The following is an 18079-nucleotide window of genomic DNA, read 5'->3' as shown; positions in this document are numbered from 1 at the left end:
GAACTGATGTGCTTTTACTCAATTCGGGAACCTCACAAGCCAAATTTGTAGTATTTTGCACGAATTGCAAGAGATGTTTACAAGTCGACGGTTGAAGTGGAAGCTCGTATTGAGTTTGCTAGAGTTGATTTGCCAAGCCTTCGATAGCTCAGTTGGTAGAGCGGACAGGCATCCTTAGGTCACTGGTTCAAATCCGGCTCAAAGGACTTTTGCCAAATGCACATTTTATTGAATACTTGGAAAGTAAAATACTTGGAAAGTAAAATAACAGACAATTTATAATTATATTATATTTCATCACTGAAAATAGATGCCTTTTGCTTTGAGGCTGTGGCCACGTTATTTTTCTGTCCGACACCAATCTTCGTTGGTTTCCTGTGAGGTGTTTTGGATCCCCATCTCTTGCTATGAACTGACAAAACAGCAGAATCCCCTTGACAATCTTGATTTCTCAAGGGAAATGGGAGAACACCATACACCATCCAAGATATTAAAATATTGTCAAGGCCGAACACTGATGAATACTCTGAGGAGATGGCCTGTGAGGCGCCGCCTTTCAACTTTTCCTCCTTAGTATGGTGGTCAGTAACATGCGGGAGACTGCGGAGGCGGTCATTTTTTTAATTGGGAACTGATGTGCTTTTCTCAATTCCGGAACCTCACAAGCCAAATTTGTAGTATTTTGTACGAATTGCAAGAGATGTTTGCATGTCGACGGTTGAAGTGGAAGCTCGAATTGAGCTTGCTAGAGAACGGTTTGCCAAGCCTTCGATAGCTCAGTTGGTAGAGCGGAGGACTGTAATGGTAAAACTGGCATCCTTAGGTCGCTGGTTCAAATCGGGCTCAAAGGACTTTTGCCAAATGCACATTTTATTGAATACTTGGAAAGTAAAATACTTGGAAAGTAAAATAACAGACAATTTATAATTATATTATATTTCATCACTGAAAATAGATGCCTTTTGCTTAGAGGCTGTGGTCACGTTATTTTTCTGTCCGACACCAATCTTCGTTGGTTTCCTGTGAGGTGTTTTGGATCCCCATCTCTTGCTATGAACTGACAAAACAGCAGAATCCCCTTGACAATCTTGATTTCTCAAGGGAAATGGGAGAACACCATACACCATCCAAGATATTAAAATATTGTCAAGGCCGAACACTGATGAATACTCTGAGGAGATGGCCTGTGAGGCGCCGCCTTTCAACTTTTCCTCCTTAGTATGGTGGTCAGTAACATGCGGGAGACTGCGGAGGCGGTCATTTTTTTAATTGGGAACTGATGTGCTTTTCTCAATTCGGGAACCTCACAAGCCAAATTTGTAGTATTTTGTACGAATTGCAAGAGATGTTTGCATGTCGACGGTTGAAGTGGAAGCTCGAATTGAGCTTGCTAGAGAACGGTTTGCCAAGCCTTCGATAGCTCAGTTGGTTGAGGGGAGGACTGTAGTGGTAAAACAGGCATCCTTAGGTCGCTGGTTCAAACCCGGCTCGAAGGACTTTTGCCAAATGCAAATTTTATTGAATACTTGGAAAGTAAAATACTTGGAAAATAACATAACAGACAATTTATAATTATATTATATTTCATCACTGAAAATAGATGCCTTTTGCTTTGAGGCTGTGGCCACATTATTTTTCTGTCCAACACCAATCTTCTTTGGTTTCCTGTGAGGTGTTTTGGATCCCCATCTCTTGCTATGAACTGGCAAAACAGCATAATCCCCTTGACAATCTTGATTTCTCAAGGAAAATGAGTTTAATTGGGAACTGATGTGCTTTTACTCAATTCGGGAACCTCACAAGCCAAATTTGTAGTATTTTGCACGAATTGCAAGAGATGTTTGCATGTCGACGGTTGAAGTGGAAGCTCGTATTGAGTTTGCTAGAGAACGATTTGTCAAGCCTTCGATAGCTCAGTTGGTAGAGCGGAGGACTGTAGTGGTAAAACAGGCATCCTTAGGTCGTTGGTTCAAATCCGGCTCGAAGGACTTTTGCCAAATGCACATTTTATTGAATACTTGGAAAGTAAAATACTTGGAAAGTAAAATAACAGACAATTTATAATTATATTATATTTCATCACTGAAAATAGATGCCTTTTGCTTTGAGGCTGTGGCCACGTTATTTTTCTGTCCGACACCAATCTTCGTTGGTTTCCTGTGAGGTATTTTGGATCCCCATCTCTTGCTATGAACTGACAAAACAGCAGAATCCCCTTGACAATCTTGATTTCTCAAGGGAAATGGGAGAACACTATACACCATCCAAGATATTAAAATATTGTCAAGGCCGAACACTGATGAATACTCTGAGGAGATGGCCTGTGAGGGGCGCCTTTCAACTTTTCCTCCTTTGTATGGTGGTCAGTAACATGCGGGAGACTGCGGAGGGGGTCATTTTTTTAATTGTGAACTGATGTGCTTTTACTCAATTCGGGAACCTCACAAGCCAAATTTGTAGTATTTTGCACGAATTGCAAGAGATGTTTGAATGTCGACGGTTGAAGTGGAAGCTCGTATTGAGCTTGCTAGAGACTGATTTGCCAAGCCTTCGATAGCTCAGTTGGTAGAGCGGAGGACTGTAGTGGTAAAACAGGCATCCTTAGGTCAGGACTTTTGCCAAATGCACATTTTATTGAATACTTGGAAAGTAAAATACTTGGAAAGTAAAATAACAGACAATTTATAATTATATTATATTTCATCACTGAAAATAGATGCCTTTTGCTTTGAGGCTGTGACCATGTTATTTTTCTGTCCAACACGAATCTTCATTGGTTTCCTGTGAGGTGTTTTGGATCCCCATCTCTTGCTATGAACTGGCAAAACAGCAGAATCCCCTTGACAATCTTGATTTCTCAAGGGAAATAAGAGAACACTATACACCATCCAAGATATTAAAATATTGTCAAGGCCCAACGCGGCTGAATACTCTGAGGAGATGGCCTGTGAGGTGCCGCCTTTCAACTTTTCCCCCTTAGTATGGTGGTCAGTAACATGCGGGAGACTGCGGAGGGGGTCATTTTTTTAATTGGGAACTGATGTGCTTTTACTCAATTCGGGAACCTCACAAGCCAAATTTGTAGTATTTTGCACGAATTGCAAGAGATGTTTACAAGTCGACGGTTGAAGTTGAAGCTCGTATTGAGTTTGCTAGAGTTGATTTGCCAAGCCTTCGATAGCTCAGTTGGTAGAGCGGAGGACTGTAGTGGTAAAACAGGCATTCTTAGGTCGCTGGTTCAAATCCGGCTCAAAGGACTTTTGCCAAATGCACATTTTATTGAATACTTGGAAAGTAAAATACTTGGAATGTAAAATAACAGACAATTTATAATTATATTATATTTCATCACTGAAAATAGATGCCTTTTGCTTTGAGGCTGTGGCCACGTTATTTTTCTGTCCAACACGAATCTTCATTGGTTTCCTGTCAGGTGTTTTGGATCCCCATCTCTTGCTATGAACTGGCAAAACAGCAGAATCCCCTTGACAATCTTGATTTCTCAAGGGAAATGAGAGAACACTATACACCATCCAAGATATTAAAATATTGTCAAGGCCCAACACGGCTGAATACTCTGAGGAGATGGCCTGTGAGGCGCCGCCTTTCAACTTTTCCCCCTTAGTATGGTGGTCATTAACATGTGGGAGACTGCGGAGGGGGTCATTTTTTTAATTGGGAACTGATGTGCTTTTACTCAATTCGGGAACCTCACAAGCCAAATTTGTAGTATTTTGCACGAATTGCAAGAGATGTTTACAGGTCGATGGTTGAAGTGGAAGCTCGTATTGAGTTTGCTAGAGAATGATTTGCCAAGCCTTCGATAGCTCAGTTGGTAGAGCGGAGGACTGTAGTGGTAAAACAGGCATCCTTAGGTCGCTGGTTCAAATCTGGCTCGAAGGACTTTTGCCAAATGCAAATTTTATTGAATACTTGGAAAGTAAAATATTTGGAAAATAAAATAAAAGACAATTTATAATTATATTTCATCACTGAAAATAGATGCCTTTTGCTTTGAGGCTGTGGCCACGTTATGTTTCTGTCCAACACCAATCTTCATTGGTTTCCTGTGAGGTGATTCGGATCCCCATCTCTTGCTATGAACTGGCAAAACAGCAGAATCCCCTTGACAATCTTGATTTCTCAAGGGAAATGAGAGAACAGTATACACCATCCAAGATATTAAAATATTGTCAAGGCCCAACACGGCTGAATACTCTGAGGAGATGGCCTGTGAGGCGCCGCCTTTCAACTTTTCCCCCTTAGTATGGTGGTCAGTAACATGCGGGAGACTGCGGAGGGGGTCATTTTTTTAATTGGGAACTGATGTGCTTTTACTCAATTCGGGAACGTCACAAGCCAAATTTGTAGTATTTTGCACGAATTGCAAGAGATGTTTACAAGTCGGGGGTTGAAGTGGAAGCTCGTATTGAGTTTGCTAGAGAACGATTTGTCAAGCCTTCGATAGCTCAGTTGGTAGAGTGGAGGACTGTAGTGGTTAAACAGGCATCCTTAGGTCGCTGGTTCAAATCCGGCTCGAAGGACTTTTGCCAAATGCACATTTTATTGAATACTTGGAAAGTAAAATACTTGGAAAGTAAAATAACAGACAATTTATAATTATATTATATTTCATCACTGAAAATAGATGCCTTTTGCTTTGAGGCTGTGGCCACCTTATTTTTCTGTCCGACACCAATCTTCGTTGGTTTCCTGTGAGGTATTTTGGATCCCCATCTCTTGCTATGAACTGACAAAACAGCAGAATCCCCTTGACAATCTTGATTTCTCAAGGGAAATGGGAGAACACTATACACCATCCAAGATATTAAAATATTGTCAAGGCCCAACGCGGCTGAATACTCTGAGGAGATGGCCTGTGAGGCGCCTCCTTTCAACATTTCCCCCTTAGTATGGTGGTCATTAACATGTGGGAGACTGCGGAGGGGGTCATTTTTTTAATTGGGAACTGATGTGCTTTTACTCAATTCGGGAACCTCACAAGCCAAATTTGTAGTATTTTGCACGAATTGCAAGAGATGTTTACAAGTCGAAGGTTGAAGTGGAAGCTCGTATTGAGTTTGCTAGAGAATGATTTGCCAAGCCTTCGATAGCTCAGTTGGTAGAGCGGAGGACTGTAGTGGTAAAACAGGCATCCTTAGGTCGCTGGTTCAAATCCGGCTCGAAGGACTTTTGCCAAATGCACATTTTATTGAATACTTGGAAAGTAAAATACTTGGAAAGTAAAATAACAGACAATTTATAATTATATTATATTTCATCACTGAAAATAGATGCCTTTTGCTTTGAGGCTGTGACCATGTTATTTTTCTGTCCAACACGAATCTTCATTGGTTTCCTGTGAGGTGTTTTGGATCCCCATCTCTTGCTATGAACTGGCAAAACAGCAGAATCCCCTTGACAATCTTGATTTCTCAAGGGAAATGAGAGAACACTATACACCATCCAAGATATTAAAATATTGTCAAGGCCCAACGCGGCTGAATACTCTGAGGAGATGGCCTGTGAGGCGCCTCCTTTCAACATTTCCCCCTTAGTATGGTGGTCATTAACATGTGGGAGACTGCGGAGGGGGTCATTTTTTTAATTGGGAACTGATGTGCTTTTACTCAATTCGGGAACCTCACAAGCCAAATTTGTAGTATTTTGCACGAATTGCAAGAGATGTTTACAAGTCGAAGGTTGAAGTGGAAGCTCGTATTGAGTTTGCTAGAGAATGATTTGCCAAGCCTTCGATAGCTCAGTTGGTAGAGCGGAGGACTGTAGTGGTAAAACAGGCATCCTTAGGTCGCTGGTTCAAATCTGGCTCGAAGGACTTTTGCCAAATGCAAATTTTATTGAATACTTGGAAAGTAAAATACTTGGAAAATAAAATAACAGACAATTTATAATTATATTATATTTCATCACTGAAAATAGATGCCTTTTGCTTTGAGGCTGTGGCCACGTTATGTTTCTGTCCAACACCAATCTTCATTGGTTTCCTGTGAGGTGATTCGGATCCCCATCTCTTGCTATGAACTGGCAAAACAGCAGAATCCCCTTGACAATCTTGATTTCTCAAGGGAAATGAGAGAACAGTATACACCATCCAAGATATTAAAATATTGTCAAGGCCCAACACGGCTGAATACTCTGAGGAGATGGCCTGTGAGGCGCCGCCTTTCAACTTTTCCCCCTTAGTATGGTGGTCAGTAACATGCGGGAGACTGCGGAGGGGGTCATTTTTTTAATTGGGAACTGATGTGCTTTTACTCAATTCGGGAACGTCACAAGCCAAATTTGTAGTATTTTGCACGAATTGCAAGAGATGTTTACAAGTCGACGGTTGAAGTGGAAGCTCGTATTGAGTTTGCTAGAGAACAATTTGTCAAGCCTTCGATAGCTCAGTTGGTAGAGCGGAGGACTGTAGTGTTAAAACAGGCATCCTTAGGTCGCTGGTTCAAATCCGGCTCGAAGGACTTTTGCCAAATGCACATTTTATTGAATACTTGGAAAGTAAAATACTTGGAAAGTAAAATAACAGACAATTTATAATTATATTATATTTCATCACTGAAAATAGATGCCTTTTGCTTTGAGGCTGTGGCCACGTTATTTTTCTGTCCGACACCAATCTTCGTTGGTTTCCTGTGAGGTATTTTGGATCCCCATCTCTTGCTATGAACTGACAAAACAGCAGAATCCCCTTGACAATCTTGATTTCTCAAGGGAAATGGGAGAACACTATACACCATCCAAGATATTAAAATATTGTCAAGGCCGAACACTGATGAATACTCTGAGGAGATTGCCTGTGAGGCGCCGCCTTTCAACTTTTCCTCCTTTGTATGGTGGTCAGTAACATGCGGGAGACTGCGGAGGGGGTCATTTTTTTAATTGTGAACTGATGTGCTTTTACTCAATTCGGGAACCTCACAAGCCAAATTTGTAGTATTTTGCACGAATTGCAAGAGATGTTTGAATGTCGACGGTTGAAGTGGAAGCTCGTATTGAGCTTGCTAGAGACTGCTTTGCCAAGCCTTCGATAGCTCAGTTGGTAGTGCGGAGGACTGTAGTGATAAAACAGGCATCCTTAGGTCGCTGGTTCAAATCCGGCTCGAAGGACTTTACACCATACAAGATATTAAAATATTGTCAAGGCCCAACACGGCTGAATACTCTGAGGAGATGGCCTGTGAGGTGCGCCTTTCAACTTTTCCCCCTTAGTATGGTGGTCAGTAACATGCGGGAGACTGCGGAGGGGGTCATTTTTTTAATTGGGAACTGATGTGCTTTTACTCAATTCGGGAACCTCACAAGCCAAATTTGTAGTATTTTGCACAAATTGCAAGAGATGTTTACAAGTCGACGGTTGAAGTGGAAGCTCGTATTGAGTTTGCTAGAGAATGATTTGCCAAGCCTTCGATAGCTCGTCGCTGGTTCAAATCCGTCTCAAAGGACTTTTGCCAAATGCACATTTTATTGAATACTTGGAAAGTAAAATACTTGGAAAGTAAAATAACAGACAATTTATAATTATATTATATTTCATCACTGAAAATAGATGCCTTTTGCTTTGAGGCTGTGGCCACGTTATTTTTCTGTCCGACACCAATCTTCGTTGGTTTCCTGTGAGGTATTTTGGATCCCCATCTCTTGCTATGAACTGACAAAACAGCAGAATCCCTTTGACAATCTTGATTTCTCAAGGGAAATGGGAGAACACTATACACCATCCAAGATATTAAAATATTGTCAAGGCCGAACACAGATGAATACTCTGAGGAGAGGGCCTGTGAGGCGCCGCCTTTCAACTTTTCCTCCTTAGTATGGTGGTCAGTAACATGCAGGAGACTGCGGAGGGGGTCATTTTTTTAATTGTGAACTGATGTGCTTTTACTCAATTCGGGAACCTCACAAGCCAAATTTGTAGTATTTTGCACGAATTGCAAGAGATGTTTGAATGTCGACGGTTGAAGTGGAAGCTCGTATTGAGCTTGCTAGAGACTGATTTGCCAAGCCTTCGATAGCTCAGTTGGTAGAGCGGAGGACTGTAGTGGTAAAACAGGCGTCCTTAGGTCTCTGGTTCAAATCCGTCTCGAAGGACTTTTGCCAAATGCACATTTTATTGAATACTTGGAAAGTAAAATACTTGGAAAGTAAAATAACAGACAATTTATAATTATATTATATTTCATCACTGAAAATAGATGCCTTTTGCTTTGAGGCTGTGACCATGTTATTTTTCTGTCCAACACGAATCTTCATTGGTTTCCTGTGAGGTGTTTTGGATCCCCATCTCTTGCTATGAACTGGCAAAACAGCAGAATCCACTTGACAATCTTGATTTCTCAAGGGAAATGAGAGAACACTATACACCATCCAAGATATTAAAATATTGTCAAGGCCCAACGCGGCTGAATACTCTGAGGAGATGGCCTGTGAGGTGCCGCCTTTCAACTTTTCCCCCTTAGTATGGTGGTCATTAACATGCGGGAGACTGCGCAGGGGGTCATTTTTTTAATTGGGAACTGATGTGCTTTTACTCAATTCGGGAACCTCACAAGCCAAATTTGTAGTATTTTGCACGAATTGCAAGAGATGTTTATAAGTCGACGGTTGAAGTGGAAGCTCGTATTGAGTTTGCTAGAGAATGATTTGCCAAGCCTTCGAAAGCTCAGTTGGTAGAGCGGAGGACTGTAGTGGTAAAACAGGCATCCTTAGGTCGCTGGTTCAAATCCAGCTCGAAGGACTTTTGCCAAATGCAAATTTTATTGAATACTTGGAAAGTAAAATACTTGGAAAATAAAATAACAGACAATTTATAATTATATTATATTTCATCACTGAAAATAGATGCCTTTTGCTTTGAGGCTGTGGCCACGTTATGTTTCTGTCCAACACCAATCTTTATTGGTTTCCTGTGAGGTGTTTCGGATCCCCATCTCTTGCTATGAACTGGCAAAACAGCAGAATCCCCTTGACAATCTTGATTTCTCAAGGGAAATGAGAGAACAGTATACACCATCCAAGATATTAAAATATTGTCAAGGCCCAACACGGCTGAATACTCTGAGGAGATAGCCAGAAGGCGCGCCTTTCAACTTTTCCCCCTTAGTATGGTGGTCAGTAACATGCGGGAGACTGCGGAGGGGGTCATTTTTTTAATTGGGAACTGATGTGCTTTTACTCAATTCGGGAACCTCACAAGCCAAATTTGTAGTATTTTGCAGGAATTGCAAGAGATGTTTACAAGTCGACGGTTGAAGTGGAAGCTCGTATTGAGTTTGCTAGAGAATGATTTGCCAAGCCTTCGATAGCTCGTCGCTGGTTCAAATCCGGCTCAAAGGACTTTTGCCAAATGCACATTTTATTGAATACTTGGAAAGTAAAATACTTGGAAAGTAAAATAACAGACAATTTATAATTATATTATATTTCATCACTGAAAATAGATGCCTTTTGCTTTGAGGCTGTGGCCACGTTACTTTTCTGTCCAACACGAATCTTCATTGGTTTCCTGTCAGGTGTTTTGGATCCCCATCTCTTGCTATGAACTGGCAAAACAGCAGAATCCCCTTGACAATCTTGATTTCTCAAGGGAAATGAGAGAACACTATACACCATCCAAGATATTAAAATATTGTCAAGGCCCAACACGGCTGAATACTCTGAGGAGATGGCCTGTGAGGCGAAGCCTTTCAACTTTTCCCCCTTAGTATGGTGGTCATTAACATGTGGGAGACTGCGGAGGGGGTCATTTTTTTAATTGGGAACTGATGTGCTTTTACTCAATTCGGGAACCTCACAAGCCAAATTTGTAGTATTTTGCACGAATTGCAAGAGATGTTTACAAGTCGACGGTTGAAGTGGAAGCTCGTATTGAGTTTGCTAGAGAATGATTTGCCAAGCCTTCGATAGCTCAGTTGGTAGAGCAGAGGACTGTAGTGATAAAACAGGCATCCTTAGGTCGCTGGTTCAAATCTGGCTCGAAGGACTTTTGCCAAATGCAAATTTTATTGAATACTTGGAAAGTAAAATACTTGGAAAATAAAATAACAGACAATTTATAATTATATTATATTTCATCACTGAAAATAGATGCCTTTTGCTTTGAGGCTGTGGCCACGTTATGTTTCTGTCCAACACCAATCTTCATTGGTTTCCTCTGAGGTGATTCGGATCCCCATCTCTTGCTATGAACTGGCAAAACAGCAGAATCCCCTTGACAATCTTGATTTCTCAAGGGAAATGAGAGAACAGTATACACCATCCAAGATATTAAAATATTGTCAAGGCCCAACACGGCTGAATACTCTGAGGAGATGGCCTGTGAGGCGCCGCCTTTCAACTTTTCCCCCTTAGTATGGTGGTCAGTAACATGCGGGAGACTGCGGAGGGGGTCATTTTTTTAATTGGGAACTGATGTGCTTTTACTCAATTCGGGAACGTCACAAGCCAAATTTGTAGTATTTTGCACGAATTGCAAGAGATGTTTACAAGTCGACGGTTGAAGTGGAAGCTCGTATTGAGTTTGCTAGAGAACGATTTGTCAAGCCTTCGATAGCTCAGTTGGTAGAGCGGAGGACTGTAGTGGTAAAACAGGCATCCTTAGGTCGTTGGTTCAAATCCGGCTCGAAGGACTTTTGCCAAATGCACATTTTATTGAATACTTGGAAAGTAAAATACTTGGAAAGTAAAATAACAGACAATTTATAATTATATTATATTTCATCACTGAAAATAGATGCCTTTTGCTTTGAGGCTGTGGCCACGTTATTTTTCTGTCCGACACCAATCTTAGTTGGTTTACTGTGAGGTATTTTGGATCCCCATCTCTTGCTATGAACTGACAAAACAGCAGAATCCCCTTGACAATCTTGATTTCTCAAGGGAAATGGGAGAACACTATACACCATCCAAGATATTAAAATATTGTCAAGGCCGAACACTGATGAATACTCTGAGGAGATGGCCTGTGAGGCGCCGCCTTTCAACTTTTCCTCCTTTGTATGGTGGTCAGTAACATGCGGGAGACTGCGGAGGGGGTCATTTTTTTAATTGTGAACTGATGTGCTTTTACTCAATTCGGGAACCTCACAAGCCAAATTTGTAGTATTTTGCACGAATTGAAAGAGATGTTTGAATGTCGACGGTTGAAGTGGAAGCTCGTATTGAGCTTGCTAGAGACTGATTTGCCAAGCCTTCGATAGCTCAGTTGGTAGAGCGGAGGACTGTAGTGGTAAAACAGGCATCCTTAGGTCAGGACTTTTGCCAAATGCACATTTTATTGAATACTTGGAAAGTAAAATACTTGGAAAGTAAAATAACAGACAATTTATAATTATATTATATTTCATCACTGAAAATAGATGCCTTTTGCTTTGAGGCTGTGGCCACGTTATGTTTCTGTCCAACACCAATCTTCATTGGTTTCCTGTGAGGTGATTCGGATCCCCATCTCTTGCTATGAACTGGCAAAACAGCAGAATCCCCTTGACAATCTTGATTTCTCAAGGGAAATGAGAGAACAGTATACACCATCCAAGATATTAAAATATTGTCAAGGCCCAACACGGCTGAATACTCTGAGGAGATGGCCTGTGAGGCGCCGCCTTTCAACTTTTCCCCCTTAGTATGGTGGTCAGTAACATGCGGGAGAATGCGGAGGGGGTCATTTTTTTAATTGGGAACTGATGTGCTTTTACTCAATTCGGGAACGTCACAAGCCAAATTTGTAGTATTTTGCACGAATTGCAAGAGATGTTTACAAGTCGACGGTTGAAGTGGAAGCTCGTATTGAGTTTGCTAGAGAACGATTTGTCAAGCCTTCGATAGCTCAGTTGGTAGAGCGGAGGACTGTAGTGGTAAAACAGGCATCCTTTGGTCGATGGTTCAAATCTGGCTCGAAGGACTTTTGCCAAATGCACATTTTATTGAATACTTGGAAAGTAAAATACTTGGAAAGTAAAATAACAGACAAGTTATAATTATATTATATTTCATCACTGAAAATAGATGCCTTTTGCTTTGAGGCTGTGGCCACGTTATTTTTCTGTCCGACACCAATCTTCGTTGGTTTCCTGTGAGATATTTTGGATCCCCATCTCTTGCTATGAACTGACAAAACAGCAGAATCCCCTTGACAATCTTGATTTCTCAAGGGAAATGGGAGAACACTATACACCATCCAAGATATTCAAATATTGTCAAGGCCGAACACTGATGAATACTCTGAGGAGATGGCCTGTGAGGCGCCGCCTTTCAACTTTTCCTCCTTTGTATGGTGGTCAGTAACATGCGGGAGACTGCGGAGGGGGTCATTTTTTTAATTGTGAACTGATGTGCTTTTACTCAATTCGGGAACCTCACAAGCCAAATTTGTAGTATTTTGCACGATTTGCAAGAGATGTTTGAATGTCGACGGTTGAAGTGGAAGCTCGTATTGAGCTTGCTAGAGACTGATTTGCCAAGCCTTCGATAGCTCAGTTGGTAGAGCGGAGGACTGTAGTGGTAAAACAGGCATTCTTAGGTCAGGACTTTTGCCAAATGCACATTTTATTGAATACTTGGAAAGTAAAATACTTGGAAAGTAAAATAACAGACAATTTATAATTATATTATATTTCATCACTGAAAATAGATGCCTTTTGCTTTGAGGCTGTGACCACGTTATTTTTCTGTCCAACACGAATCTTCATTTGTTTACCTGTGAGGTGTTTTGGATCCCCATCTCTTGCTATGAACTGGCAAAACAGCAGAATCCCCTTGACAATCTTGATTTCTCAAGGAAAATGAGAGAACACTATACACCATCCAAGATATTAAAATATTGTCAAGGCCCAACGCGGCTGAATACTCTGAGGAGATGGCCTGTGAGGTGCCGCCTTTCAACTTTTCCCCCTTAGTATGGTGGTCAGTAACATGCGGGAGACTGCGGAGGGGGTCATTTTTTTAATTGTGAACTGATGTGCTTTTACTCAATTCGGGAACCTCACAAGCCAAATTTGTAGTATTTTGCACGAATTGCAAGAGATGTTTGAATGTCGACGGTTGAAGTGGAAGCTCGTATTGAGCTTGCTAGAGACTGATTTGCCAAGCCTTAGATAGCTCAGTTGGTAGAGCAGAGGACTGTAGTGGTAAAACAGGCATCCTTAAGTCGCTGGTTCAAATCCAGATTGAAGTACTTTTGCCAAATGCACATTTTATTGAATACTTGGAAAGTAAAATGCTTGGAAAATAAAATAACAGACAATTTATAATTATATTATATTTCATCACTGAAAATAGATGCCTTTTGCTTTGAGGCTGTGGCCACGTTATTTTTCTGTCCAACACGAATCTTCATTGGTTTCCTGTCAGGTGTTTTGGATCCCCATCTCTTGCTATGAACTGGCAAAACAGCAGAATCCCCTTGACAATCTTGATTTCTCAAGGGAAATGGGAGAACACTATACACCATCCAAGATATTAAAATATTGTCAAGGCCCAACACGGCTGAATACTCTGAGGAGATGGCCTGTGAGGCGCGCCTTTCAACTTTTCCCCCTTAGTATGGTGGTCATTAACATGCGGGAGACTGCGGAGGGGGTCATTTTTTTAATCGGGAACTGATGTGCTTTTACTCAATTCGGGAACTTCACAAGCCAAATTTGTAGTATTTTGCACGAATTGCAAGAGATGTTTACAAGTCGACGGTTGAAGTGGAAGCTCGTATTGAGTTTGCTAGAGAATGATTTGCCAAGCCTTCGATAGCTCAGTTGGTACTGTAGTGGTAAAACAGGCATCCTTAGGTCGCTGGTTCAAATCCGGCTCGAAGGACTTTTGCCAAATGCAAATTTTATTGAATACTTGGAAAGTAAAATACTTGGAAAGTAAAATAACAGACAATTTATAATTATATTATATTTCATCACTGAAAATAGATGCCTTTTGCTTTGAGGCTGTGGCCACGTTATTTTTCTGTCCGACACCAATCTTCGTTGGTTTCCTGTGAGGTGTTTTGGATCCCCATCTCTTGCTATGAACTGACAAAACAGCAGAATCCCCTTGACAACCTTGATTTCTCAAGGGAAATGGGAGAACACCATACACCATCCAAGATATTAAAATATTGTCAAGGCCGAACACTGATGAATACTCTGAGGAGATGGCCTGTGAGGCGCCGCCTTTCAACTTTTCCTCCTTAGTATGGTGGTCAGTAACATGCGGGAGACTGCGGAGGCGGTCATTTTTTTAATTGGGAACTGATGTGCTTTTACTCAATTCGGGAACCTCACAAGCCAAATTTGTAGTATTTTGCACGAATTGCAAGAGATGTTTGCATGTCGACGGTTGAAGTGGAAGCTCGTATTGAGTTTGCTAGAGAACGATTTGTCAAGCCTTCGATAGCTCAGTTGGTAGAGCGGAGGACTGTAGTGGTAAAACAGGCATCCTTAGGTCGTTGGTTCAAATCCGGCTCGAAGGACTTTTGCCAAATGCACATTTTATTGAATACTTGGAAAGTAAAATACTTGGAAAGTAAAATAACAGACAATTTATAATTATATTATATTTCATCACTGAAAATAGATGCCTTTTGCTTTGAGGCTGTGGCCACGTTATTTTTCTGTCCGACACCAATCTTCGTTGGTTTCCTGTGAGGTATTTTGGATCCCCATCTCTTGCTATGAACTGACAAAACAGCAGAATCCCCTTGACAATCTTGATTTCTCAAGGGAAATGGGAGAACACTATACACCATCCAAGATATTAAAATATTGTCAAGGCCGAACACTGATGAATACTCTGAGGAGATGGCCTGTGAGGGGCGCCTTTCAACTTTTCCTCCTTTGTATGGTGGTCAGTAACATGCGGGAGACTGCGGAGGGGGTCATTTTTTTAATTGTGAACTGATGTGCTTTTACTCAATTCGGGAACCTCACAAGCCAAATTTGTAGTATTTTGCACGAATTGCAAGAGATGTTTGAATGTCGACGGTTGAAGTGGAAGCTCGTATTGAGCTTGCTAGAGACTGATTTGCCAAGCCTTCGATAGCTCAGTTGGTAGAGTGGAGGACTGTAGTGGTAAAACAGGCATCCTTAGGTCAGGACTTTTGCCAAATGCACATTTTATTGAATACTTGGAAAGTAAAATACTTGGAAAGTAAAATAACAGACAATTTATAATTATATTATATTTCATCACTGAAAATAGATGCCTTTTGCTTTGAGGCTGTGACCATGTTATTTTTCTGTCCAACACGAATCTTCATTGGTTTCCTGTGAGGTGTTTTGGATCCCCATCTCTTGCTATGAACTGGCAAAACAGCAGAATCCCCTTGACAATCTTGATTTCTCAAGGGAAATAAGAGAACACTATACACCATCCAAGATATTAAAATATTGTCAAGGCCCAACGCGGCTGAATACTCTGAGGAGATGGCCTGTGAGGTGCCGCCTTTCAACTTTTCCCCCTTAGTATGGTGGTCAGTAACATGCGGGAGACTGCGGAGGGGGTCATTTTTTTAATTGGGAACTGATGTGCTTTTACTCAATTCGGGAACCTCACAAGCCAAATTTGTAGTATTTTGCACGAATTGCAAGAGATGTTTACAAGTCGACGGTTGAAGTTGAAGCTCGTATTGAGTTTGCTAGAGTTGATTTGCCAAGCCTTCGATAGCTCAGTTGGTAGAGCGGAGGACTGTAGTGGTAAAACAGGCATTCTCAGGTCGCTGGTTCAAATCCAGCTCAAAGGACTTTTGCCAAATGCACATTTTATTGAATACTTGGAAAGTAAAATACTTGGAAAGTAAAATAACAGACAATTTATAATTATATTATATTTCATCACTGAAAATAGATGCCTTTTGCTTTGAGGCTGTGGCCACGTTATTTTTCTGTCCAACACGAATCTTCATTGGTTTCCTGTCAGGTGTTTTGGATCCCCATCTCTTGCTATGAACTGGCAAAACAGCAGAATCCCCTTGACAATCTTGATTTCTCAAGGGAAATGAGAGAACACTATACACCATCCAAGATATTAAAATATTGTCAAGGCCCAACACGGCTGAATACTCTGAGGAGATGGCCTGTGAGGCGCCGCCTTTCAACTTTTCCCCCTTAGTATGGTGGTCATTAACATGTGGGAGACTGCGGAGGGGGTCATTTTTTTAATTGGGAACTGATGTGCTTTTACTCAATTCGGGAACCTCACAAGCCAAATTTGTAGTATTTTGCACGAATTGCAAGAGATGTTTACAGGTCGATGGTTGAAGTGGAAGCTCGTATTGAGTTTGCTAGAGAATGATTTGCCAAGCCTTCGATAGCTCAGTTGGTAGAGCGGAGGACTGTAGTGGTAAAACAGGCATCCTTAGGTCGCTGGTTCAAATCTGGCTCGAAGGACTTTTGCCAAATGCAAATTTTATTGAATACTTGGAAAGTAAAATATTTGGAAAATAAAATAAAAGACAATTTATAATTATATTTCATCACTGAAAATAGATGCCTTTTGCTTTGAGGCTGTGGCCACGTTATGTTTCTGTCCAACACCAATCTTCATTGGTTTCCTGTGAGGTGATTCGGATCCCCATCTCTTGCTATGAACTGGCAAAACAGCAGAATCCCCTTGACAATCTTGATTTCTCAAGGGAAATGAGAGAACAGTATACACCATCCAAGATATTAAAATATTGTCAAGGCCCAACACGGCTGAATACTCTGAGGAGATGGCCTGTGAGGCGCCGCCTTTCAACTTTTCCCCCTTAGTATGGTGGTCAGTAACATGCGGGAGACTGCGGAGGGGGTCATTTTTTTAATTGGGAACTGATGTGCTTTTACTCAATTCGGGAACGTCACAAGCCAAATTTGTAGTATTTTGCACGAATTGCAAGAGATGTTTACAAGTCGGGGGTTGAAGTGGAAGCTCGTATTGAGTTTGCTAGAGAACGATTTGTCAAGCCTTCGATAGCTCAGTTGGTAGAGTGGAGGACTGTAGTGGTTAAACAGGCATCCTTAGGTCGCTGGTTCAAATCCGGCTCGAAGGACTTTTGCCAAATGCACATTTTATTGAATACTTGGAAAGTAAAATACTTGGAAAGTAAAATAACAGACAATTTATAATTATATTATATTTCATCACTGAAAATAGATGCCTTTTGCTTTGAGGCTGTGGCCACCTTATTTTTCTGTCCGACACCAATCTTCGTTGGTTTCCTGTGAGGTATTTTGGATCCCCATCTCTTGCTATGAACTGACAAAACAGCAGAATCCCCTTGACAATCTTGATTTCTCAAGGGAAATGGGAGAACACTATACACCATCCAAGATATTAAAATATTGTCAAGGCCGAACACTGATGAATACTCTGAGGAGATGGCCTGTGAGGTGCCGCCTTTCAACTTTTCCTCCTTAGTATGGTGGTCAGTAACATGCGGGAGACTGCGGAGGGGGTCATTTTTTTAATTGTGAACTGATGTGCTTTTACTCAATTCGGGAACCTCACAAGCCAAATTTGTAGTATTTTGCACGAATTGCAAGAGATGTTTGAATGTCGACGGTTGAAGTGGAAGCTCGTATTGAGCTTGCTAGAGACTGATTTGCCAAGCCTTTGATAGCTCAGTTGGTAGAGCGGAGGACTGTAGTGGTAAAACAGGCATCCTTAGGTCGCTGGTTCAAATCCGGCTCGAAGGACTTTTGCCAAATGCACATTTTATTGAATACTTGGAAAGTAAAATACTTGGAAAGTAAAATAACAGACAATTTATAATTATATTATATTTCATCACTGAAAATAGATGCCTTTTGCTTTGAGGCTGTGACCATGTTATTTTTCTGTCCAACACGAATCTTCATTGGTTTCCTGTGAGGTGTTTTGGATCCCCATCTCTTGCTATGAACTGGCAAAACAGCAGAATCCCCTTGACAATCTTGATTTCTCAAGGGAAATGAGAGAACACTATACACCATCCAAGATATTAAAATATTGTCAAGGCCCAACGCGGCTGAATACTCTGAGGAGATGGCCTGTGAGGCGCCTCCTTTCAACATTTCCCCCTTAGTATGGTGGTCATTAACATGTGGGAGACTGCGGAGGGGGT

The 18079-nt window shown here is 41.3% G+C and overlaps 5 non-coding genes across 5 annotated transcripts; all 5 read left to right on the top strand.

Annotated features, from left to right (window-relative positions):
• Nucleotides 1–4458: 4458 nt before the first annotated feature.
• Nucleotides 4459–4544, top strand: TRNAY-GUA (transfer RNA tyrosine (anticodon GUA)). The gene is given in 2 exon segments: nt 4459–4495; nt 4509–4544. It is a non-coding gene; the product is annotated as a tRNA-Tyr (tRNA).
• Nucleotides 4545–5104: 560 nt separating this feature from the next.
• On the top strand, nt 5105–5190 carry TRNAY-GUA (transfer RNA tyrosine (anticodon GUA)). Its single transcript is given in 2 exon segments — nt 5105–5141; nt 5155–5190. It is a non-coding gene; the product is annotated as a tRNA-Tyr (tRNA).
• Nucleotides 5191–6396: 1206 nt separating this feature from the next.
• TRNAY-GUA (transfer RNA tyrosine (anticodon GUA)) lies at nt 6397–6482 on the top strand. Its single transcript is given in 2 exon segments — nt 6397–6433; nt 6447–6482. It is a non-coding gene; the product is annotated as a tRNA-Tyr (tRNA).
• A 10458-nt stretch (nt 6483–16940) lies between these two features.
• TRNAY-GUA (transfer RNA tyrosine (anticodon GUA)) lies at nt 16941–17026 on the top strand. Its single transcript is given in 2 exon segments — nt 16941–16977; nt 16991–17026. It is a non-coding gene; the product is annotated as a tRNA-Tyr (tRNA).
• A 560-nt stretch (nt 17027–17586) lies between these two features.
• Nucleotides 17587–17672, top strand: TRNAY-GUA (transfer RNA tyrosine (anticodon GUA)). Its single transcript is given in 2 exon segments — nt 17587–17623; nt 17637–17672. It is a non-coding gene; the product is annotated as a tRNA-Tyr (tRNA).
• Nucleotides 17673–18079: the final 407 nt, after the last annotated feature.

The sequence above is a fragment of the Ambystoma mexicanum genome, chromosome 1p, assembly GCF_040938575.1.
Source record: "Ambystoma mexicanum isolate Mex_15411 chromosome 1p, UKY_AmexF1_1, whole genome shotgun sequence".
NCBI lineage: Eukaryota > Metazoa > Chordata > Amphibia > Caudata > Ambystomatidae > Ambystoma > Ambystoma mexicanum.
This window is presented reverse-complemented; position numbering and strand designations above follow the sequence as displayed.